The sequence below is a fragment of the Rhinolophus sinicus genome, linkage group LG03 (genome assembly GCF_036562045.2).
Source record: "Rhinolophus sinicus isolate RSC01 linkage group LG03, ASM3656204v1, whole genome shotgun sequence".
Taxonomy (NCBI): domain Eukaryota; kingdom Metazoa; phylum Chordata; class Mammalia; order Chiroptera; family Rhinolophidae; genus Rhinolophus; species Rhinolophus sinicus.
The window spans coordinates 42,175,937-42,200,434 of NC_133753.1; the positions used below are offsets into that span (position 1 = coordinate 42,175,937).

General features: G+C 46.7%; 1 long non-coding RNA gene across 2 annotated transcripts in view; it reads left to right on the forward strand.

Annotated features, from left to right (window-relative positions):
* The window catches only part of LOC141570560 (uncharacterized), a 53,367-nt gene extending 32,255 nt beyond the window's left edge, over window positions 1-21,112 (forward strand). Inside the window, exons 2-4 of one of the 2 annotated variants that reach the window (XR_012494684.1) lie at window positions 13,866-14,143; window positions 17,908-18,644; window positions 20,975-21,112. This is a non-coding gene — a long non-coding RNA (uncharacterized LOC141570560). Of the gene's footprint in view, window positions 1-13,865; window positions 14,144-17,907; window positions 19,963-20,974 lie in introns of those variants that run through there. The other variant, XR_012494683.1, reaches the window with a different exon arrangement.
* The last annotated feature ends 3,386 nt before the right edge of the window (window positions 21,113-24,498 follow it).

Genomic DNA, 24,498 nt, shown 5'->3' on the forward strand with positions numbered 1-24,498 from the left:
AGCTCTTTAATGGCTAACATTTTCTAGAGCCTTCCATGGGCCGTGAGCCATGCTAGATGGTTGATTGTCTCACCAAATTCTAACAGCCCTGGAAGATAGGCCTTATTCCCCCACCCCCGATTTAAAAATGAAGAAACTGCGATGCAGGGAGCTGAGGTAACCCGCATGGCGGCTCTCAGCTAAAAGGTGGAGTGAAAAGAGCTCAGAGCATGTAAACAGGCAGTGACTGAGAAAGTTTTCTGTTAAGCCTTTTTTGTGTTACTGACTGAGCTATGTCTGTTTGTCTTGTATTGCTTGGTTGATGAAATCTATAACTTTTCTTAAAGAGACCCTGAGCCAGAACATCCTTCCCAGAGGCCATTTCAGATCTCAGACATCTTTAGGGTCAGGAAGACAAGCAGAGGTTGCAGCCATGACTGACCCTAGATGCTCCTGAGATGGTTATGCATTACCATTTCTTTCTCTGGGCAACCTCTCCTCCTGCAGCAGATGTGGTACGGGGGCTGTCAGTCACAGGCCTACCCCATCACACACCAGATGTGAGCCACCATTAATCTCCCATCCATCCTCACAGCAGTGATTGGCCCAAGGGGTGAGCACAGGCTGGCTCCATGTTGCCTATGCAAATCATGCTAAGTCCAGGTCTTCCAAGACCAGAGTTTGCTCCCCTAGAGTTATGCAGCAAACCTGCAAAATAGTCACATGGGAGTACGAGCATGGGCTGTGGAGCCAGACCACCGGGGTCCAAATTCCAGTTTCACCAATTAATAGCCATGTGGCCTTGGAAAAGCCACTTTCTTCATTTGTAATGGCAGCAGTCATAGGACCTAACTCATAGGCTTTTTTAAAAATAGGAATTCAGTAAATTAATATTCGTGACCTGCTTAGAACCGTGACCAGCTACTTCACTGTTAGATTTAAAGGAAAACATCCTGCAGCTCTAAGACATATGACCCAGGTGAGGCCAGCATCCTTTTCTGGGATCGATTTTCAGCAGTAGAGAAAGGAAGCTCTTTTTTTTTTTTTAACTGGGATTTCTAAATTGGGGTTTCCAGTGGCCATGATCCTTACCATGTGGCAAAGGCACCTCTGCAGAAAGAGAATGAGGGCAATGTGGAAAGATACACAGGTACAAGCAGAACGGGGAGCTGGAGAGAGTCTTGGAAGCATCGAATGCCCACTATCTGTGATTCCTACAGTCCTTCCTGTACTTCGCAGCTACCCAGGGGTCCTCCCCAGCTGCACGAGCCAGCCAACCCCTCTCTTTATTTCGGTTTAAATTAGGTAGGTTTATTTTCTGTCCCTTGCAATTGAAATATTGTTGGCTAACCTAGGTGCCTTAGATCAGGGGTTGCAAATTCAAATGCCAATAGGAACTGGGTGGTCCAGTGTGGAAAAATCATTTATTATGGCAAAAGGCATGTAAAGAAATCTTTCTCTACTATAAGAAGAACAGCAGTGCAAGTATAAAGTCAATAGCACCTGGCCACCATGTGAGGGATGTCACAGGGAGTGGCAGAGAGTGTGGAGACCTGTCAGTCATGTGCTCTAACTTGTACAGACCAGTTTGCCATGAGAACCCAGTTTAGCAATATCTTCTGATTTTTTTTACTCCAAAAGGAGTCCTAAATCCATGACTCCCAATCTATAAACATTGGATAAAAATTTCTTACAATATTGTGCAACACACCTGCAGATGAATGTGTCCCAGGTTTGCCAGTTATCACGGTAGCCAGTCCAGTTCCAGGGTTTCCCTGTGTGGGGACTAACCCAGGAGTCTAAATAGAACAAGAACCCTGGACTCCGGGTCTGGGGTCCAACCTCTGCCAGAGGCTTTCTGGATTCCCCTGTTCTACTCCCCTGCATCAAAGCTGGCACCTGTGTAAAGAGTCTCCCCATTCTCTGGTGGACCAGTCCCCTCCTCTCCAGTGTCCTAAGCACCTCTCTTTGGCTCTTACCCCCTATGCTGTCTTTTTCTCTGTTTTAGATGGGGAGAGGGATGGGGTGCTGACAGAAGAGGCCTGCCAGCCAAAAGTGACCCCACAGTGTTGGATGCTCCAGTTTTGCTTGGGTTTTTACAGCTCATGTAGCTGGAACCCAGGAACCAGGGCCTGCAGCAGGAACATGAGTGGTCAGCCAGGCAAGTAACAGGGAGGGAAGCTCTTCTGAAAGTCTCTGAGGGCTGCCCTGTGGCGACTGCCTTCCAAGACCTATACTTCTGTCTAGCTGAATCTTCGGCCTGCTCTGCTGAAGCATCACTGCTTAGTACAGGGGAGCAAGAGGAAACGGCTACTTTAACGGGAGCACAGCAGGTAGGGCTTTGGAGCTCCCCATGAAAGGCTTTTCCTGCCCTCTACTTCTGGAAATTAGGAGGGGAAGCCTCTTGTGATACTCTTTAGCTCTTGTTGGTGCAGATAGAAATGGCCCAGAGGTAATCCTCCAAGAAACATTCCAAGGGATTTGGAGGCAGGGGTTGTTTCTATGTGAAAACGAAAAAAGATACTTGGGGCCGGCCCGGTGGCTCAGGCGGTTGGTGCTCCATGCTCCTAACTCCGAAGGCTGCTGGTTCGATTCCCACATGGGCCAGTGGGCTCTCAACCACAAGGTTGCCAGTTTGATTCCTCGAGTCCCCCAAGGGATGGTGGGCAGCACCCCCCACAACTAAAGATTGAACATGGCACCTTGAGCTGAGCTGCCACTGAGCTCCCAGATGGCTCAGTTGGTTGGAGCGCGTCCTCTCAACCACAAGGTTGCCGGTTCAACTCCCACAAGGGATGGTGGGCTGTGCCCCCTGCAACTAACAACGGCAACTGGACCTGGAGCTGAGCTGCACCCTCCACAACTAAGATTGAAAGGACAACAACTTGACTTGGAAAAAAGTCCTGGAAGTACACACTGTTTCTCAATAAAGTCCTGTTCCCCTTCCCCAATAAAATCTTTGAAAAAAAAAAAAGAAGATACTCAGAGTCCTTTCAGAATAAAATGAGATAAAAAATGAAGCAAGGGGAATGAGCACTAAATGTCCACCTCCACCCTACCGCCCCGCCCCAATTTGGAGAACATGAAGAGAGAATCCAGAGGCTATCTCTCTTTTTTTAAAAAAATAAATTTTATTGGGGAATATTGGGGTATAGTGTGTTTCTCCAGGGCCCATCAGCTCCAAGTTGTTGTCCTTCAATCTAGGTGTGGAGGGCGCAGCTCAGCTCCAAGTCCAGTCACCGTTTTCAATCTTTAGTTGCAGGGGGCACAGCCCACCATCCCATGAGGGAATTGAACCAGCAACCTTGTTGTTGAGAGCTTGCATTCTAACCTTCTGAGCCATCCGGCCTCCCCGGGAGGCTCTCTGTTGAATGCAGTCTCCAGTGCCTCCCCTGGATGACCCAGCAGCAACTCTGTCCAAGGCATACACATTTGAATGTCATTCACCTGGTGGCTCTCCGGGGAGAAGCCCAGTACCAAATATTGAGACAGGCCAAATATTCTTGAGTGGTCTTATCAAGACTGTCTTCCTGTCGTTTATCAAGCCAAAGAGTTTCTGGGATTCTAAAGGAGATTTGCAAATGCAGGGCCCAGAAGAAAGAGCTTAAGGCTACATCTGGAACCCTCTAAGGTTTTGACCTAATTTAGAATCAGCTAGGATATTAGATTCCGGGCATCAGGCTGTTTCTCTGCTCCCGTCTCTCGTCTTGATTTGTCTCAATCCCTCACACAGAACCTGGTACCACGAAGTGCTCAAATAATGTTGCTGAACTAAGATTGGAAAAAGACTCATAGGAAATAAATTCATTCATTCATCTGTTCATTCAATAAGTGCTTATCTGTGTTAGGAACTGTGCAATCAGAGTGGTTCAGGGCCCCAGTGGGTATTCATGTGAATACTCCTGGAATTATGCCCCTCAGTACAGCACTGGATGTGTAGCCCTGTTTAACTGGAGTAGGAATGCTGAGCTCTGGGCAAACTGGAAAATTGAAGATGGCCTAAGGGATACAAAATCTTGTTTCTGCTGAGAACACCGCTTCACATGGGCTGCAGGCGCAAGTCACGGAAGTTAAACCCACCTCCTGTCATTATTGTAAGGGTTTTCAGAGTCTAGGTAGATGAGCCAGCCAACAATTTCTACTCTTACTTCCCTGACATCGGAATCCAGCAATATTCACTTGCTCTGTATCATGGTCATCTTTTCCCAGGGTCTCAGCCTGCTTTCTCCTTGAACTTCACCGTCTCATTTCCTAAGCACTACCTCTACCCTGCCAGCTTTCTCTGTTTTTTGAGACTATACCGATCCCCATTCCTGGTCCTTTGCTTCTGCTCTATAACTCTTCCCCACCCTCTGGAACGCCACCTGTCATAAGTGAGGACAGCTGCATCATTGGAACTGTGCTCTCCAGGACACTCAATTCTTTGCACCCTGTATTGTATCCTCACACGTACCAGGGAAATCTCACACACAGATTTCTGGTTTCCAACTTCAGCTGAGTCCTCAGGCCCCTTAAAATAACTAGTGACGCTTGGAAGGAGGGACCTCAGATGAGGATTAGAAGGATGAGAGGTGAAGCGGTGGGAGTGGATGAGCTCAGCCAGACATGGGAGGGAGGGAGACAGGAGTGCATAGTCAGCAATGTCAAACACTACAGAAGGACCAGATAGAATGAGAACTGAGGAAAGACTGTTGGGATTAACTACTAGGTCACTGATGACCTTTGGGAGAGAGGATGAATGCAGTGAGCAGGCTGAGCAGTGAATGAGAGGCGAGGAAGTAGAAACATGAAAAGAGATGCCTTTAAAAGAATTTGGCTGGAAAAGGGAGGAGAGTACTTAACAGCCCGAATGTAAGTGAAGTTCAGACTATCAGTAACAGATGGACTTGGAATTAACTTCTAGTTTCACCACTTGGCAACTGCGTGAGCTTGGGAATGTCACTGCACTCCTCGAGGCCTCAGTTTCCTCATCTGTAAGAAGAGAGGATATCACCTACTTCATTGGGTTGGTGTGAGGATTAATCTAGATAAGGCAGATAAATTGCTATGCACCTGGCACATAATAAGTATCCAAAACCTTATCTTCTTCATGGTTGCAAGGCCATGGGAAGAACCGGTAGAGAAGGAAAAAATTAAAGATTTTTGTGGGGGTGGTAATTGGCGGGATTCGTCCTAGAGGAGATGGGAGAGGATGAGGTCAACCCCCAAAAGGAGTAGGAACAATTGTGCTTCTGCGACTGAAGGGAATGAAAGGATAGAGGAAGATGCAGATGAGATTCTAAGGTGAAGGAGCTGGAAGCTGTGCAAGTCCACATCAGAAGGTCTCTACAATTTGAGAATGATGTAGGCCTCCTCAACTTTCAGTTTTCCGGGCTCCCTTTTCCATCTGACCAATCAAATATTTGAATAAAGTTGTCATGTCCATAAATTGTTTTTAAAGACTGAAGCAATTTATGTCATTGTTTCTCAGGTCATGTTGTTTCTACACGAATGCCAACCTCCTAAGTGATCCTTCTAGTATATTAAAGTGTCTCTAAAATATGGACCCAGAATTAAGCCTAAACATTGCAGATATGGCCTGCCCTGTAATAAGCCCGGGGTGGGGATGCGGGGTGTGTGGTGGTGACCCAGCTCCTTCTGTGACTCTGCCAACATAGTCAAAGGTTGTTTGGGTTTCTAACTGTCAGATCAGCCCTTGGTTCACACTGAGCTTGCAGTCAACCAAAATTGCTAAGTCAGCTTCACATACAATACCAACAAGATGTGGTTCCTTCTTCTTTCATCTTTCTTTAAATCACTAAGTACAAAAGTCTAGTTTTATGCCTTTAAATTTTATCTTCATTTTGACCCATCCTTCTAGTCTTTCAGATTCAGTTCCCCTGGCCCCAGTGGAGGAAGTTACATTTCAGACCCATCAGGTGACTCAGCCCCATCGACACAAAGAGTCTTTGTTAGTTACGGGCAAGTCACCTCTGATTTCCCTGGGGGCAACCCGGACTGTGCAAAGATGCTTCTGGTTTTGAATGCCCATGAGGATGTGCTGGGAGATGGGTGCTCACCTGCGCCAAAGATGTGTAAGACTTCTTTGGAGAAGTGGGCTCCTCCTTAAGAACTCAAGATACAGCTTTCAGAAAATTTTCTGAGTAACATGTATTTTCAAGTTGAAAACCACTCTTGGGAAATGAAACTAATTGTACAAAAAGGTTGATGCAAATATATACCCTTCCTCATAGCAAGTGGAGGCAAGATTTCCAGATGGCACCTATTGGTGCTCGATAAACATTGAATGAATATAGAATGAAGAAATGAGTCGCTGAATGAATAAAACAAAAATGAGGATGATTTTGAAGCCCCCTTGGATCTAGGCTATAGTTTTCTGGGCACAGTGGAGAGAAGAGTGACCCTGGGATAGAGACAGTGGCTGCCCAAGGCACAGACCGGGAAGACATGGGTGCCCAGAGATCACAGAGCTGCCCTCACCTGTCTGGTGGCAGAGGATCAGGCTCTGGAAATCTTTGACCTTCTCCCAAGTCTTCTGGCATCTTGTTTGACTCTCCGTTGGGCATTTTATCCTGCCCTCTGTTCCTTCCATCATTTTTCCTGGGTGGAGCTGGTGTGAAGATTAATTCAAAACAAAACAGCTATTTTGAAAAGCCAGCTGTTTCACCCCCACATTCCCAAGAAATATTTGATGGAAAACCAGTTCTTGGGAAGTTCCCCAGAATTCAGGTATCATTGCTTCCATCAGCACAGAGTACAAGGGAGGGAGAGAGCTGGGAAGAAACAGATGTAGTTGCTCTCACCTTGGAGAGAGGTAAACTGAGGCAGAGGCTCAGCGAGGGAGTAGGAGGTGACAAGAGCAAACAGAAGGCACCACCACTGCTGTCTCCAAGGACAGTGTCCTGCCTGTGACTCCCCAAGTCCTGGCCCACGGGAACTATTAGGTTGGTGCAAAAGTAATGGCAGTTTTTGCAATTATTTTTAACCTTTTAAACCGCAATTACTTTTGCACCAACCTAATACATCGACTCCTTACCATCTCTTCCAGGAAACAGACATGGGGATTGAGAAATCAGCCTCTTCAAAGACAATTATAATTACAAATGCAGGAAATAGGACCCCCAGCTTCTCCTCTTGGTTATGTTTTATTTTGTTTTGATAATTGATGTGAATTAAACAGCTTTTGAAACAATTTTTATTAGACTTGTAAACTTGAGGGCAATGATGGTGTCTTTTTCATCTCTGTGACCCTCCCGGAGCTTAGAGCAGTCCCTTATACATAGTTGATGTGTAATAACTACTTCATAAAACGATAATAGTAATAAGTGCTTTTCTAACACAGGCCCATATTCCACTAATAATGACTGAGTCCCTTACAAGTGCCAACCAGCATTTTAAGCACTTTGCAAATGTTAAGCAGTGAGTGGGGAGGTTAGGGTCCTTCCCTAAAGATAGTTTGTCACATGGTTGTACATGACCGGCTAAAGTGGCTACAGCTCTCCAGCTGCCAAAGGAGCTCTGGGATCAAACAACCTTGTGTGGAATTCCACAGGTCACTTACTCATAAACGAAAACGCTCAAAGTCAAATGGTAGTGAAATATATCAAGAAACACCCCACTTTATTTTTACACTAAGAAAGCTGCTATTGTCTAATCTCAGCTGAGACAGGGTCAAGTAGGGACATGGCTCCTTTGCCTGCTCTCTGGCTCCCTATGAGTTTCCTAAGATGTTTTCTACAGACTAATTCCATTATAAAGGAATTGAGATGGGACTTGAGGCCTTACTCCCTAAGGGCAGGGGCCCCTGAGTGGTCCCATCGGATGATGATGGGGAAGGCTTCCCCAGCTGGTCCCCAGGCCGTCTCTTAGCATTTGTAACAGAAGGCCATCTGTACTGAAGTGTCCAGAGTGAATTATTCTTTCCCCAGTGGGCCCATCGCATCACCAGCATCAGAGCTGTGCTTGTGAGGAGTCTTGCTGTGGCACCTCCTGGGTGACCTGAGTGGCAGACAGTCCTGGTGTACCCCAGTATCCATTTTACCTTCCTTTCTTAGTAATGGACCCCGCCCCCCCAACAGTTAGCTGACACACAGAGTAAAGGGTGCTTTTCCCGTCTCCCTCCCTCCCTGGTTGCTCTAGGTCTGTCCAATGATGTCAGTGAAAGTGGTATGTGGGGGTGGGAGGAAAGGAGGCGGGAGGGAGGAGAGGAATGTATATGCCAAATGCTGAGGATGGTGAGAAGGCGAGATAAAAAGATACTGGGTTCTTGACAGCTTCAGGAAGCCTAAATCCAGACTTCATTTACATGAGAAGAAAATAGATTTCTATCTTGTTTAAACTCTTTTGGGGGTGGAGGGTGGAGTCATTAAAAGCTGAATCTAATTCTCACTGGCACCTGGATGGGGCATGAAGCTGCTTGTCCCACTGAAGGTTCGAAGACTTCTGGAAAGAGAACACTTACTCCAAAAACTATTTTCAAAGTCGTGGGTGGGGCATCCGGCTGGCCATTCCCCACGGCTTCTGCCTATCAGCTTTGCATGGGGGTTGGGTTTCAAAACAGTCTCCGGAGGGATTCTCAGGAAAAGGACCCTTGGGAATAGAGAACCTACTAGGGTCTAAAAATTCTGCATGATCAGAGCGAGTCTCTCAGGGTCTCCTTTTCAAGGGCGTGTTGTTACTAAAAGCACAGAAGGACACAGATTTGTGGTTTTGAGGGCGGGAAGAGAAGGGTTTTAATAAGCAGCGAGAAAATGTAAGGCAGCTTTGTACAGACTCCAGCCTCTCCACCCAGGTTTCTCTGTTATTCTTTCCCTCCACCTCTTTTTTATCTCCTTTGCCTGAAGAAACACATCATCTTTGATTGCTAGAAATCAGTTTTCACTTTAGCCAGTTAGCAGTCAGGTCTCTAAATTGGTATAAATTCCAATTCAAATGGACTTTAGCAAATAACAATAATAATAATAATTTATGAGCACAGAGAATTAGGTGCTTCACACACAGCTGGATTCAGGTGCTTAAACAATGTCATCAGTACTATCTCTCAGCTTTGCTTTCCTCTATCTGCCTCTTCCCTCCCCAAGTGGTGGCGGGATGGCCATCAGGAACCTTAGGGTCATGTTGTCCCAGTTTAGCGAGCCCTGTGGAAAGCCAGATCGTCTTTCCCAACAGTTTCAACAAAAATCCTGGGACTGACTCTTTGACTGACTTGGGTCTGGCCCTATCTCAGAACGTATTGCGGATTGGCCAGGTGGATTGTCTCTGCTGAGTGACACACGAAGGGAAACTAGAAGCGACAAGTGAGGATGGAGCCTCTACAGGAAGGAATTCATTGTTTCCAAGTTGAAAGCTAGAACTGTTCAGATTAGGCAAGGCGGGTGCGAAGAGTGTGGCCACTTGCTGTACACGCGGCAAGCGCCTTGGAACTGTGGATACGTTTGTCTTCTGAATCATAATTGCTTCTTTGAAATCATGGCCAAATTTCCCTGGACACAAGAGCTGGACGTAAAGAGCAGTTAGGCAGGGAATGAGGGACCTACCCTGGGTGTGCCTGAGTGAACCCCAGCTCCCTGCAAAACTGGCCCAACAAGATGTGCAGGGAGATCTTGCTGCACTTAGCGGGGGTAGCACAGCTACGGGCACCCCACCCTGCCTAGGGATTGGAGGCCTCGGGGAGATGCCTAGATGCCCCACCTCAAGGAGAAGGCCAGCTTCACAGCCAGGAGAGTAAAACAGGTCCTCCAAGCGTGTGCCCATGTCATTGTGACCTATGAAGCAGGCATTGCTCTTGCCCGTACTGCAGAGGAGGCAGCCCAGACTTAGACCTGCCAGGTAGGGGACTTGTACAAGGTACAGGGACTTGTCATCACTGTGACAACCTCCCCCTTCCCAAATCAAAATGACCAAACCTGCCATTCTGTCACCAGCCCTGGTGTTGGTCCTGGTGGGAAAGCATGAAAATGGCCAGGTCAGCAGTACCACTGCCTCTGCAGAACTGTGCGGTGTAGGGCACACAGTGGGTTTACGTGCTACATGCTCTCTGCGTGAATGCTGCTGGCCTCCCCTGCCGGCTCAGGGCTGGGCCGAGCCCGAGATGCTCACTGCTAGGAAGGGCACCACCTCCTTTTCCTTCTCCCGGGCATCCTGGGAGTTTGGACAACTACCGTTAGAAACTGGACTGGGAATTGAATTTTTTTTTTTTGCAGTTTGGTGCTAAGAACTGAAGATCAGGACTTGGAGTTTACTTGACAGCCTTTTCTTATATCATTTCCTAAAAATCAGTTAAGATTACAGTTATCTCCCATCTTACATAAGATTACAGTTACGATTACAGTCATCAAAAATCAGTACTGCGGGCCAACCTGAAGGAGAGAAGATATGTTCTCATAGAATAAACCAAAGATGATCCTTATTTTACAAAATCAAGACCAGAAGTGTCTCACCATTTAAATTTTACAGACTAATAAATTCTGAGTCGCAGGGTTAAACATAACAAACAACACAGAATAACAAATATTAAAGATACTATAGCAGAAAAGCATCAGAAACAGAACCAGAAATTTGCTGAGGCCACCATTTAATTAATCCAAGTTGAACATATGGCTTTGGTTACATGTGGTTCTAGGCCAGAGGCCTGAAAGCCAGTATTCGTGGGAGAGCCAGGAAGAAAAGCTGCCAGTGCAGGCCATGGAGCAAAGAGTGGCCTTCCCCGCCCTGACCTGGACACCTCAGGCTCTGCTGTCCCACCCATTCTCTCACTTCGCTCCTGCACTAACCCCACTCTCTTCACCTTGGTACTTGCAAGATTGTGAGCTCTTTCAAAGCACGAATGTTGCCTTATTCATTTTGAATCCATGGTGTGCTTGTGGAGAGAATGAATGAATGATCAAACATAAATGAATGGAGGGAAGCAGAGGGGAAGGGCAGCTTTAACTAAGGAAACTTGCTTTTTCCTAGAAAATCCTTGATGACCCTGGAGAGAGTTGGCAGAACAAAAAGTAATAAAGACTCTTATATTCATATTTATTTAACTTATTAGTAAAGGTGAGAGGGTGAGTCGAGTTCTGCTCCTTCTAATCAAAAGACCTAGACTCCCCCTCTCACCTTTACTAGCTTCTCTCCAGCATTGTGGGGTTTGTTTTAAGGCCACACACGAATAAGAGAGTAAGGGCTGTAGACCAAATGATGCGTCTAATGGCAACCCAGGACAAGCCACGTATCTCCACCTGTTGGGTGGAATAGGAGCAGCTGAACCTGTGTGGGGCCTGACAAAGTCCCAGACATAGGTTAGGAACCACGAGGTCTTTCCAGATTGTCAACGTAAGCAATGTCCAAACCTGTAGAGAATTTTTATGAATTTATTTAAGCCAAAGGTGGCCACAATTGCTGGAAAGCAAGATCTCAAATGCTCCAGAGAATAAGTTTTGCAGTTTCTTTTATACATTTGGAATTAAGGAAGGGATGTAAGGAAGATTACATGAAAGTGGAAGAAAGCAAGGTGGGGTTGGATTACAGGATAGTTAAGACTATCTGCTCTTGGAGGGTGATTACACCTATTTCGAAGGTGTGTTAACCTAGATGCACAGAAACAATGGACAGGGCTTGCTTATGGTAAAGATAAATGTTTTACTAAAAAGTTATATGCCTGGGGCATGATTACCTGCCTGACCTGACCATTTAGGAATTTATGATGAAGTCACACTGTAAGGTTACTTTTCGTAGAACTCCCCTTCTCCCCCCCACCTTTTTTTTTCATTCACAAGGTCAAACACAGCTCTAAAAAACAGACACTCCCTCTCCTGGCCAGCTCAGCAGCAGACTCCATCAATCCTTGCCTTCTTGTTCTGCTGCTACAGCAGCTCAGGGATTCCCTTTATGCCTCTGCTCCTCTTGCTGCTTATTTAAGCATCTGTGGCTTTGGGACCTCAAGTGCTTGCCTTGTCTCTGTCTCCTTTGCTACCAAGTGTTCCCTGTCAGTCTCCTTGTCAAGTTTGCCAAGATAGAGGATCTCATTGGTGTAGTTGGGCTAAGCCTTCATGGCCAACCAACTATGGCTGCTGCTTGGACCAGGTGCACAGACCAGGGTGGCGGGTCATAGGTATGACTGTGTGTGAGCAGAGGTTCTTCGCAGGGACTGAGGACATAACAGTGGTCCGAAGGGCCAGAGCCCCCAGCCCCTGATCATAGACCCGGCATAATTAAAATGTAAGAGGGGAGGAGGACAGATTTCTCAGAGTAACATGTTGAGTTTGTACAGTTTTGACAGTTCTAGTGTGTTTCTGACAATCACAGAGTTTTCTTTTACTCTGTAAAGTGAGGGAGCCCGTATCCCTGCATCCTGCTGATGTCCTATGCATGCTGCACTTGGGACAGAATCAACAATGGGTGTTTAGTGTGCATTTCAGCTGATATTGGATTGGGGTGAGGGGACTGTAGAGAAAGAGGAATATGAAGTCTTGACAAGAGATGGTATGTGCCAATGATTTAATTCATTCATTAAAAAGAGACTATGCAGGGTGACAAAGCTGGTTTAAAAGAAGAAATGAGCACAAAAATTTTGTGCACTCAGAAAAAAAACGGAATGCTGAAGTAAGATTGCAAAGTTAGATACAAAACTCATTAATGTCCTACAGGCAATAAAACCATAACCTGGGGGTTATTTTTTTCTACCAGATAGAAATTATTTGCATCTCTACTGAACAGAAAAGTTATTTACATTTTAACAGCTCTATACAGTATCATCTAATTTTAAAGAATCATGCATGTCTGGAGTCTAGTACCGTGTTTCCCCCAAAATAAGGCCTAGCTGGACCATCAGCTCTAATGACTCTTTTGGAGCAAAAATTAATATAAAACCCGGTGTTATATTATATATTATATTATTATATTCCCAGTCTTATAGTAAAATAAGACCGGGCCTTATATTAATTTTTGCTCCAAAAGATGCATCAGAACTAATGGTCCAGCTAGGTCTTATTTTCCAGGAAACACGGTAGTAAATCAAAGTTGCCTTCCCCCTCCAGAGCCAGATGACCCCCAGATGGGCCTGTTAGACATTGCTTTAATTAATATTAAAAGGTCTATTGCCCACGCCCCAATATTAATAATCTTTCTTAACAGAGAAAAGTCCACAGTTTGATCTAATGGGTATCAAAGAAGGGAAAACAATAGTGAATATGGACAGCATACTGAGGAAAGTGTGGAGACCCCAGGATTCTCTGCCTGGCTTGGCAGCTCACCAGCAGCATGACTTTAAATCTGATCTCACTGGAACTCAGTGTCCTCATCTGTAAAATGGGGCTTTTGGACTGAACACGTGGAAAGACTTTGCCCTAAAGGTCATTTTCAACAACAACAACAAAATGCACCACACCCTTTTAATCCTGAGAAAGAGGAAGGGGGAAACGGCCACAGAAGCAATTTATATGAAACGCTCTAGGCTGGGAGAGGATCATTGCAAGTTGGCAGGGCTGCTTCTGTAGTTGAGTGTGGGACAGGAGGCTGATGATGATCACACTTCTCGGTCAAAAGTCAAATTGCTCACTTCCACCCGCGCTGGAGTGGCGGCTGACACCCGGTAGCTGGGCGGCTCCGCGCCCCCTGCGGGAACCGCCTGCGGCTCACTGGGAGGCCCAGCCCAGCGCCTCCTCCCTGCGGGCGGCAGCGCCGGAAATCCAGCCTGCTCTGCAGAGATCGTCCGCAGCCCCCGAGGGGGACCTGCTGCCTTGTGGGCTCAGGGCCACAATCTCCTTGGGGTGACTGTATAAATGAGCCGCCTCTGTTTTGTTAAACACACACTGTAGTTTCAGGCAACACTTGCCAGTTGCCATGGGCGTTTTCTGTTTTGACAGAGGCAGGGACACACCAAATCCTTTGATTTTGCGTTGTAGGTTGTGGTCTCGGTGGCTTTATCCCGGAAGATTGGATGTCTGCACCTGCCATTCTCACTTTCCTTCTCCAGTCACCTGACTTTGGCTACGTACCACGTGTTTTCGCTTACGCTTGAGCCACGGGGCACCCTTTTCCCTTCCAGGAGAGGTGAGGTGAAAGGAACACCCTCTTTTCATCTCCATAGTAGATGGAACCATGGATCCCTGCCTTCTGGTTGCTTCTGTCAGCTCCTACTCAGACCAGACCCACTAAAGGCCAAGAATGAACTCTCATGCAGGTATCCCAACAAGAGGAAGCAAGGCGGGTGGGACAGCAACCAGGCATTTGAACCTACAGGGAGTGTTTTAAAACAGGCCAATTCTTCTTGGTTTAGTGAGGATGGGGCTACATTGCTGGAAGTTTAGCATCACTAGCCCCCCCTGCCTCTCCTCCCGTCCAGAGGACCCCCTCCCCCCCCCTGCATTAAATGCCAGTAGCACCTCCCCATCTTTGTGACAACCAAAAATGCCACCACCTATGTCCAAATACTATTTAGAGATTAAGGTGCCTCCTTAGGAAAACCACTGTTAAATCATTTCCTAAACTACATCCCAAAAGAGATTAATTAGTTCCTTGAGTTGTAAGTCGGTATGCTATGAAAGGAGTCCATGGTCAATATTCTACTGGGTTTGGGAAGGGTGGGTTAAAAAAAAGGGAACAGAATTTTTTTATTACAGGACTTCCCCAAAACTTGAATATATAAATATGTGTTTTGAATCATTAAAAAGTCCCCAGTCTAATTGTCAATGGGATTGTTTCTCTTTGGGACTCCTATTGGGTGGACCCACCTTGCATGACTCTGGACTACACCGTATCCCCAGAGCTCCCCCTGGGGACTTTTGTGTCCACCATGTGAGGCACAGGGGTGTGCATTCAGAAGGCTGTTATGTTTTTACTGACTTGAGACAACTTCAGAACTCTGGCAAAAAAAAAAAAGCTCAGAATGTGTGAAGCTACCAGGAAGGAGGGCAGAGTGTCTGGAAACCACTGCAAAGATGACCTCACAAAGAAGGCAGTGTGCTGGGACTTGTCAAGCGCTCAAGGGGATGCATCTCGCTACTGAGAGGGAGCAAACCGACGGGTGCCTTTGGCTTATACGGTTCAGGGAAACTAAAATAGACGGGGTGGTTGGAAGAGAAATATGTGTGGATGAAATATTTCAAATGCTGACAGATGGATTGGAGGTCTTCTCTCCTGCTGGCCTGATAGCCTCTGAATGGAAAGCCTTGCCTGGGAGATGGGTCCTGGCAGCTCTGGTGAGATGCTGGAAATATAAGTCCAGGCAGATATAATGGCAGTGAGTCACAGTAAACCAACAGCCATCAGGTGCTCAGGAGGAAAGCTGAAGCCAAAACGTTCACTGAGCTGAGAGAGGAGCAGGACCATCCTGTTGTACAGCACACAAAGAGCAGAGTGTTCGGGTCCAAGGATCAGATTTCTCAAAATGGAAGCCCAAGCTGTGCACGCCGAGTTTCAGGCTTTGCTCCAAGGTCAGGTGGACAAAAACCTGCCTATTCCCATCCAGGAGGATGCCACCCAAACACACCCATTCCTCCCAGGGCATGGGCAGGGGGCCAGGGGCGACAGGGATCTGCCGATTCCTGTGAAAAACTGGGTAAGCAGCCAGTGTTAGGGTCCCAGCACCTCACCCACACCCTCCCAGGCTTGTAAACTTGGGTTCTGCCTTCTAAGGGTGCTCTGCGCTAATGACACTTCCCTCTGAGCAGTTATAAGCTGTTGGCTCCTAAACATTTCCAGTTTAACCAGACTGGCCTGTGCCTGAGGCCCTGAGTTTAAGATTACAGCTCCAAAGAAAGAAAGGAGAAGAAAAGGTAGGTGGTCCCCAACTTCTCCAGGGCACTGGTGGGCTCTGAGAGTCCTGCCTCAGCCTGCTACACAGCCCAGAGTGGCTTTTATTTTTGACTGGGCAACATTTTTGCTCACAGGTCACAGTCAAGCTTATTAAACTTGGATGACAGTAAAGCAATGACTAACTGGATAATTAAAGCCACAAGTCAGGAGGCTTGGGCGGGTCCCTCCTCTGGAATCTCCAGTGGCCTGTTCCATAGACAAATGCCCCTCTTTCTCCCCACAGCAGAAATGCTTTTGTGAATTGAAAACCTTCTGCGGTGACTACCACCTCCTCCCAAGGTCGCTTCTCCACTTCATCCCCTCACCCACCATCCCTGTCCACTGCAAGGAAGGAGGAAATCTAACCACACTCCTCACCACTGCCACGACAGGGACATGACAGAAGGTTTCCAACTAAAACCAAAGTTACTCAGCAGAGCTTCCTGCCGGGCTGCTGTGCTGGAGGGCATAGCATGCCTCCCTCGGCTCTTTCTGTTCTACGCAACTTCTCTGCTTCAGTCACTGCACAGACTCCCCACATCCTGGGGAGAGTGGATGAGAACTTCAAAGCAGACAACACTGCTGCTGAGATGACCCAGACTATCTTCAAAGACTGTTTCCTCCCCATCTGAGAAGCTGCTGAAGTTTACAGTGTTCCCAGAGGCATTTCTGTGTTTCTCCCTCTAACTGGGCCTGTGGGCCTCTATAGGAAGGCCCCTCATCTCCCCTCACAGGGATGCTTTCTGAGGTTCACAGCTCTGTGTGCCTGTGCCTCTGCCCTCTCTCCGCTGCCCCTCTGGCAGTCCCTGCTTCTTTCCTCTTCCCCACTGTGCCCTCTCTCCCTCCTGCATCCCTTGTCTTAAGCAGCAGTCCCTTTTCCACGGAGGAGACATGGGTGGAGGAGGGGCTGCAATTGGGGGATGGCGTGGGTTATATGATTTTTTTTTTTTTTAAGTTGGGGAACAATAGTGTGTTTTCCCTAGCATCATCAGCTCCATCGAAGTCAAGTTGTATTCTTTTAATCTTAGTTGTGGAGGGCGCAGCTCAGCTCCAGGTCCAGTTGCCATTGCTAGTTGCAGGGGGCACAGCCCACCATCTCTTGTGGGAGTCGAACCAGCAACCTTGTGGTTGAGAGGATGCGCTCCAACCAACTGAGCCATTTGGGCACCCAGGAGCTCAGCGGCAGCTCATTGACTTCATTCTAGTTGTGGAGGGCACGGCTCGCTGGCCCATGTGGGAATCGAACCTACAGTCCTGTTGCCCAGAGCTCGCACTCTAACCAACTGAGCCACCCGTCCACCCCTGTTATATGATTTTTGTATGATATTCTAGAATTAGGTTTGTAGTTATTTTAATTTAAAAAAAAAATAGTTAAGGGGCCGGCCTGGTGGCTCAGGTGGTTGGACCTCCGTGCTCCTAACGTGGAAGGCTGCCGGTTTGATTCCCACATGGGCCAGTGGGCTCTCAACCATAAGGTTGCCGGTTCGACTCCTCGACTCCCGCAAGGGATGGTGGGCTGTGCCCCCTGCTACTAACAACAGCAACTGGACCTGGAGCTGAGCTGCGCCCTCTACAACTAAGATTGAAAGGACAACAACTTGACTTGGGAAAAGACCTGGATGTACTCACTGTTCCCCAATAAAGTTCTGTTCCCCTTCCCCAATTAAAAAAAATAGTTAATATTCCCTGCAAATCTTTGAGGACCTTTGATTTCAGGAAGGTGCGGACCACGTTTAGTCCATGGCTCTGTGCTCTCACCTTGGCAGGCTGCTGCTTACCCCTGGACATAAGGACCTAACATGAGAAGCAAGAGTAATTTGGATTTTCACTTTTCAGCAAGAATCTCTTTCCGCTAAACTGTGAAACTCTAGAGGGCAGAAGCTCTCTGACACTGAATTTCATAGTCTTACGATAATGCCTGGAAAATAGTTAAGTGTTCTCAGGTGATTTGTGTTTGTTGGATTACTATGATTACTTAAAAAAAAAAAAAATTCAAAGAAGTCACTTTCTGTTCTGAAGATGCTGCCTGTGTAAGTGTTTAGGCCACATACATGCTGAGAAATTGCACACATATTGTCTACATCTGATATCACCAGGAACTAATGTTATCAAATCTCCGGTCTTATCTGCCATTTTATTATCTGTGTTTAGCAGACTACGACAGAGCAAACCGGAGGAGGCTTCAGGAGCCCTGAATACTGATGAGGGCATCTGAGACGAAAAACATCCAATGGAGTTCTATACCAAAATGTAAAGTGGAAAGGTACTGTGAAGTGGCCCCAAGCCTCAGATTTGCCCTTAATGTCACCATCCACCTCTGGCCTTCAGGGCCATTGAAGATGCTCAGCTCAAGCCTCTCTGCTGTGACTGGACTTCCTGGCCAGCCAGGCCTGAGGGAGGAGGTGGAGGAAGTGCTGTGGGTGAGCTCAGTGAGGCAGATGGAGCACAGCATACCCACAGCGGTGACACAGGGAGGTGGCTTAGGACAGAGGAAACTGTAGTGTGGACCACCCCCTCTACAGAAGTGGCTTTCTTGTCCCTTTGTCCCCCAAACACACACTCCAACTAAAAAATAATAATTGTGCATAACTCTGAAGGCAGGTCCACACCTGTGTATACATCCATACCTCTGTGCACGTGCTGCCAGATTTCTTTGTTCCTGGAGAGAGACATAAGCTACAAACATTACATTCCTTTTCAGTGTTGAATTACTACTGCTTAAAAAGTCAAAAAGAAATAAAAGTGCCATCAAACCATCTATTAACAGATACATTTCAGCGAGAACAGTGTACGTTCCTGCCAGACGCTGATGACTGGTTTTCCAGAACAGAATGATGTGCTGGTACGGCAGTGACTGAGTGTGATGACAACCAGCAATTTAGTGAAGGGTCAGTGGTTTGTTTATTTTTAAATATTGAAACCCTCTGAGTTACATGCGGATCACTTCACTTGAAATAATACCTAGTAGTAGCATCATGGTGACAGAGAGAATTCATCTACTTCCTGGAAAATAACAAGTATTTCATTTTATTCTCCCTTTCTAAAGTTTAGAAGTCACTTTGAAATAAACTCTAAGGAAATCTTCCCCGGGGTCCCTTGAGTTTGCTGATCCCAATAAGGGGCCTTGATGGGCAGGAACCCCTGGGATATACTCTGAACAATGGGGTTAAGTCCCTGTCACCTATGCTATCTGTTGCCAACAAGCCATGGCACCAGGCCTGGAGGGCCGCATATTGGTTATCATGAGCCATCTGGCTGCCTGGCAGAAGGAGCCCATGGGAGCAGGTGTCTGGGATGTTACTGACATTACCACTGAACTTGGCCAAGGAGTGAGTTTGGTTTTATCTAGAATGGCTCAGTCTGGGGGTAAGAATTCATCCCCTTGGTGCTAAGACACTTTCAGGAACTAGACTCAAAATTCTCAACCTCCAAATTGATTATTTTCTTGAGCAATAAGGCCTATGTTGCACCTGAGTTGTTCTGGGACCACATCCTGCCCATCCTCCTCCTCACCTAGAATAAGGAAGGGGTCTCTACCTATCTTGTTCTCCTTACATGTGTCCTGACCAATCACAACGGCATGGCCAAGACTTGGCTCTTGGAGTTTTTCTTTGTTGTTGTTGTTGTTTTAAATAAATGTGCATTATAAATAAAAAGAGAGTTTAATATACAATGTGGCTTTAGGAGAAGTGCTTTAGCTATTCATTGCTTCCAAACAAAATGCCACCCCCAAGATTTTCCTACATAGAAATTCTGGAGTCACTACTCATCGACTGTGATGTGTGTCATGAGTAAATTGTTTCTGATAGGGTACCGAAGTACATAAAAGATTTACCTTTAAAAAATAAATGAGGTCAGACAGGTGGCTCAGTTGGTTGGAGCACGGGCTCTGGGCAACGGGCCTGCTGGTTCGGTTCTGACATGGACCAGCGAGATGTACCCTCTGCAACTGGAATGGAGTCAACGAGCTGCTGCTGAGCTCCTGGATGGCTCAGTTGGTTGGAGCGCGGGCTCTCAACCACAAGTTGCTGGTTTGACAACAGTGACAGGACCTGGAGCTGAGCTGTGCCCTCCATGACTAGGATTAAAGGGATTGAACGGATGGCAACTTGACTTGGATGGAGCTGATGTGAGACCTGGGAAAAACACACCACTGTTCCCCAATGAAAAGTCCTGGAAATGCATGCCATTCCCCCAATAAAGTCCTGTTCCCCTTCCCCAATAAAATCTTTAAAATAAATAAATATAAATAAATAAACAAACAAATAAATAAATAAATGATAGCTCAAGGTTGTCCATGTCATAAGGGTACTTGGGTTTGAGTGTTTTCTAGCGGGGAAAGGAGATGATGTTACAGTCTGTAGACGGGGTGTCATCCTTGAGGCAATCCAAGGAGTGAGCTGTCTGTTATTAGGGCTTATTGAACGGAAGGAGCAGTCAGAGGGAGAGGGAAGGTGAGGACAGCCTATCCAGACCCGGGACACTCACCGCTGTGGGATGTGACACTGCAGCAACGAAGCGGGTTTCTAGGGCCTTAGAAAGCCAGAGGCTTCCTTCCCCCTCCAACAAAGGAAGTCGCCAAGTAGGAGGTGGATTTAGCTCTTAAGACTTAAGAACCTCCTTTAGGGGTTCTGCTTATGTGGGAGCAGAATATTAGACTAGTCCTTGAGGCCAGGCTCTTAGAGTCTCCGACTATGGCCGAAGGTGTGATTTGCTTGGTCTGAGGTATTTTCTAAATTAAATATGTCATTATTTTAAAATTGGGAGAATTCAGGTAAATTTGAGATTTCAGACTTCTTTCCAAGAACCAGAGTGTTGGCAACACGGAACTCTCACTGGTGCGTGGCAGCAGTGGGCAAGAGCCAGAGACGTGTTAGGAGGGCACGCCCTCTCCTCCCCTCCCCACAACACACACCCTTGGCCCCCCTTCCTGCTGGGTGCCCTGTAGGCAGTGATGGGCCAGCACTCCCCTGTTGTCTCTGCCACTCACAGGGAGTTCAGACACACATTTCCGGGTCAAAGTCAGCTCTGAGAGCCGCTCTGTATTCCTGCCTCTGCCCCCACACAAACACAAAAGCCTCCTCCCCATTTACTACAGCCAAAGAATGTCAGGATTAACCCATAATTGAAGCTTTTGAAAGAAGAGCTAAAGGCAGCTTTAGCTTTAGCATTCCACAGCTCCTTGTTAATATGGGACTTTTTGTAACTCTGGTTGCAGCTGGAGACACATGACCAAATTCAAAAGCTCACGGGAAGGAGGCTCAAGGAAGGAAGGCTGGCTTGTTGGGATTCTCCACATGCTCTTCAGACTCAGCTGGCTCTGTGCTCCAGACCACAGCACAGTGGTGACAAGGTCCAGGCCCTCAGGAGCATGGCAGTGGATGGTCACCGTCAGGGCCAGGCTCCACAGCTGAACCAGCCAAAAAGAGGTGGGTCCCAGAGCCCGAGCTCACATGGCAGTTCTCAAGCAGGATGCCGGGCCACCTTGGCTGCTCCCCGGAGCACACACCAATTCTCTCATGGGAGTTCATTGCGAGGCTGCCACCTCCTCGGGACTGAGTTGTGTGGAATGTGGAATGGGGCTTTGGAGTCAGAAAACATTGGAGCCCTGTGAGGCGTCTTAGATAGCATCTGCTCCAGGATCCCCAAGTGTGACTGCTCTTCAGAATCACCTAGAACACGTTCAAAATACAGGTTGCCACGCTCCAGTTCTCACACCTCTTTTCCCCAACACACACACACACACACACACACACACACACACACACACACACACTGATTCTCCTGAGAAGTCAGGTTTGGGATTGACTGATATCATCCAAACCCTTCACCTCTGAAGGTATAATCCTAAATGAAGCAACTTTTCCCAGGTCACTCAGCTGGTTTGGCAGGACTGGGGTTAGAGTACAGGTCACTTGAATATAATCCAGGGCTTTTTCTACAACACACCACCTCCCGATGTACCTACAAAGGGGCCGCCAGAGATTTTGGATGTGGAAGAGGGTCAGAAGCATAGTCTGCATGTAGAATAACCCCAGATAATTTTCCCAGTTTTGGCTTTCGTTGTGGTTTCTGACCCAGAACCTCAGTCTCAAGTCACCTGGGCCAGAGATGCTGCTTCCAGCTCTGTAATTACCATAGTTTCACTTGTCCTTTGAGAAGTGAGGGAAAGAACTGTGCATGTGTGTGTACACATCTCTGTGCCTCAGTTTACCTTTCTATAAAATGGAGAGAATGACCAGCACCCTTATGTCTGCTTCTTCGGAGCTTTGCACACTGATTGAATGGCCACTCAGGGGTATCCTGTGATCCCCCCAGGCAGAGAAAGAAGCTTTCTGTACCCACACAGAGCTGTTCTTAAACTTAAGGCTGTTCTTGCTACATTTTTAAGAATTCGATGTCAAAATACCATCAGGGCTACTCTGGCTACCCTGCATGCCCTCCACGAAGAGCTGCCTGTCTTCTCTTGGTTTCTGGATGCCGGAGAAATATTTCCTGTGGGTGATCTTGGGAGGAGCCCCTTTTTTGAAGGACTGAACAAGATAAAAAATTAAATGCTCTGACTACTGCTACATAGCTAGTGCTGAGTTGTTATTAAGTGCCAGGCATTCTGCCAAATATTTTACATGCACTATCATATTTAATCCTCATTACAGCCCTGTAAATGAAGTGTTGTGAGGAGTCCCATTTTAAAGATGTGGAAAATGAGGCTCAGAAAATTTAAAGAACTTGCCCAAGATCACATAGCTGCTAAATGACAGAGCCCTGATTCAAACCCACATCCTTCAGTGTCCAGGGGCAACGATCTGATAAAGGATGTTGATGACAGGACACTGGCGTCATGGCACTGCCTGATATTTCTTAGTGGGATGTGACGCCCTGATGCAGCTTAGCCAAGGACAGCTCGGGCACTGCAGCTGTGATGGTCTGCTGGGAGCTTAACAGCTCCATCAGTTCAGAGACTGCCTGACCCAGCCTAACCAAATTAGAGCAAGTAATGGGTGTGACATAATTTGACATGTACATTGTTAATTGAACCCCATGGGAGATGATTTTAAATAGAGACAAATACCATGCTGTGTGAACTATTTGGGTTATGAAGCCCTGATTCTCTGACTCTTGCGGGAAAAAAGAATTGTGTCATGATAAACTGAAAACCCCAAGAAGCTGCTCCAGGGTCAGGAGAGCAGCAGGCTAGCTGGATCGGGAAGATTCTCCCTGGGAGTGTCAGGAATTTCACTCTCACTTCCTAGCATTTTACCCTCAAAGCCAAAATTAAGAACCATTAACTGTACCCATCCATCTCCAGAGATTTCCTAACTAGGGGGACGCAGAACCCAATGAAAAAGCGAGCCCTGGTAAGACAGTAAAACAGGCACAACTTGAAAAACCCATATACATCCCCCCTCCCCTCCCCCACGGCAGATCCTGCTTTCCCTTTCTCAGATTCACAGAACTGACAACCTACACAGAGGCCCTGGTGAGAGACCAACACAGGTTCACTGTCTCTGGGTATCCCCAATATCCAACTCCTAGTCCCACCATTCCCTTATCACTAGCAAGACTGACCTGTCCTATTTCCCACACGTCATACTTGCTCCTTGATCTTTATCAAGAGTATGGGTGCCTCCATGTACTAGCCACTGATCCTAATGGTTTAATATGTGCCCATTCCCTCGAGCAAGACCCGCTGACTGTATAACACATAACCAGCACTCAAGAAACGTTTACAGTTGAGTTAATGAATGAAAGTAAGAGTACCAAAAGGTCTCTGGAAATCCCATGCCTTACCCCAAACCAATATTCACTTTCTGGCTAGGAAAATGAATTTGGGAGCAAAAGACCTTTGCCTTTAAAAAATGTAAGCTTTTTAAATAATACTATTGAAGAGGATGGCCAAGAGGATACAGGACACATGGTGACCTCCCCACATGCATTTCCTTTTCTCTTCCTAGCAGGGTCCCATTCTTCCCAGCCATACAGTTGAGAGGATTTAACCTAGTTGCAATTCGATTGGAGCTTGGTAGGCTTAAGCTATTAGTGGGCTCTACTGTCCTCGCCACCGTAACCACAGTGATTGATTTGAAGATGGCCACCTGGCCCCAATGCAAGGAGGCTTTGCCAAGGGCTCCTGGGATCTTTAGATCATCAAGTGAGACAGTCTAAGAATAAAGCCAGGACTATGGGATTCTGAGAAGAGGTGGTAAGTCACTGGGTCTTCATTGACTTGTCCAGCTACTATGTAAGACCTTACCTGAAGCCCACCTGACTTCTGGATTTTTCAATGACATAAACTAATAAAGCCTTTTTTTGTTTAAGTCAAATAAATACACAACACAATAATATAACCTCTTGATTTCTTTTATAGTTGATCTCGGAGACTATATTTCATCATCTTAAATTATCTTTATCTTATAGCTTACTTATCTTAAACAAAATAAGTGTACCAAAAAACAAAATCCTTAATTTTTCACTCTTCAGTCAAAGCCTTCCCAAGATCCCTAGCCTTGTGATGTCTCAGGTGAATGGGGAAATAACAGTGATTTCAACAAAATAAAAACTTATTTCTCTATTATATAAAAGAAGGCTGGAGTCTGGCTGGTGTGGGAGCTATAGTCCCATCAAAGTTCCAGGTTTCCTCTATCTTTTTGTTCTGCCGTCCTTAGCATACAGCTTCCACCTTCAAATTCACTTCATGGTCCAATGTGGCACCAGAACTCCAGCCATCACATTGTTCTTTCT